Here is a 1,352-nt window from a genome sequence, read left to right as displayed (position 1 = left end):
AAGGGGCTGTGCTGCAGCCCGGGGATTGTTGAACAGCCTGCTGCCGTCCACCGGCTGGCCCCGCATGGTTTTTTTACCGGCAACTAGTTTGGGAAAGCTGGAGTTGTTTTTGGTCTCTGGAGTGCCGGTGCCTCAGTGGGCAATATTTTGGGAGCATGTCTAGCTTCTTCCATTCTGCGGTATGGTTATGAGTACGTCTTCCTGGTGATGCTAGCTGTGCAGTTTGCTGGTGGGACCATCATCTTCTTTGGACTCTTGGTGTCACCAGAAGAAATCGGTCTCTCAGATATCGAGACAGAAGAAAATTTTGAAGAAGACTCACACAGGCCATGAATTAATGGTGCTGAAAATGAAGAAGAAGCTGAGCCTAATTATTCAATCCAAGAAGGCAATACTGTGACCCAAGTCAAGGCAATAAGCTTCTACCAGGCTTGTGGCCTTCCCGGAGTTATAGCGTATTCACCTGCCTATGGGTGCTTGAAAGTAGAAGTTGCTCAGTTGTGTCCGACTCTCTGGGACCCCATGGACCAGTTCTGCAGGCCAGAATACTGGAGTGGGTAGCCGTTCTCCAGGGGATCTTCCCAAACCGAGGGCTTGAACCCAGGTCTCCCACATTGCAGGCAGGTTCTTTACCAGCTGAGCCACCAGAGAAGCCCAAGAATACTAGAGTGGGTAGCCTATCCCTTCTCCAGGGGATCTTCCTGACCCAGGAATCGAACTGTGGTTTCCTGCATTGCAGGCAGATTCTTTACCAGCTTAGCTACCAGAGAAGCCCTTGGAGTTAGTGAAGTATTCCTTCTTCTTCTGATTGCCCTTTTATCTGAGTATCAATTTCAAATGGAAGGAGGCCGAAGCTGACCAGCTGTCCATTTGGTACGATATCAGAGGAATTATAGGTGGAATGCTGCAAGGCTTCATCTCCGACATGTTACAGGAAAAAGCATCAGTGTTAGCTCTCAGTCTGCTTCTGTCCATCAAGTCCCTTGTTGGATACAGTCATTCTCCAAATGATAAGTACATCAATGCACTTCTGATGGCTGTCATAGGATTTTTTTTATTGGTGGAACTTCTAATATGATTAGCTCAGCTATTTCTGTGAACCTTGGTCGTCAGGAGCTGATCCAAGGGAGCAATGAGGCTTTGGCAACTGTCACTGGGATGGTTGATGGAACCAGGGGCATTGGAGCTGCCATGGGCCAGTATCTTTGATCCGGGACAACCTAGGGTGGATGTGGGTTTTCTGCTTTTTCATTATTATGACAAGTTGCACAATCCTGTTTATTTCACCATGAATAGTGAAGGAAACATGCTCTGTTATGCAAAGACAACAAGCTCACATTTTAAGTGAGTGA

General features: G+C 47.5%; 1 pseudogene; it reads left to right on the top strand.

The window, feature by feature from the left end:
* LOC104994296 overlaps positions 1 to 1,352 on the top strand; it is a 1,912-nt pseudogene extending 560 nt beyond the window's left edge.

The sequence above is a fragment of the Bison bison genome, unplaced genomic scaffold (genome assembly GCF_000754665.1).
Source record: "Bison bison bison isolate TAMUID 2011002044 unplaced genomic scaffold, Bison_UMD1.0 scf7180017864255, whole genome shotgun sequence".
Lineage (NCBI taxonomy): Eukaryota > Metazoa > Chordata > Mammalia > Artiodactyla > Bovidae > Bison > Bison bison.
Note: the sequence above shows the minus strand (reverse complement) of the source record. Positions and strands in the feature narration are given on the sequence as shown.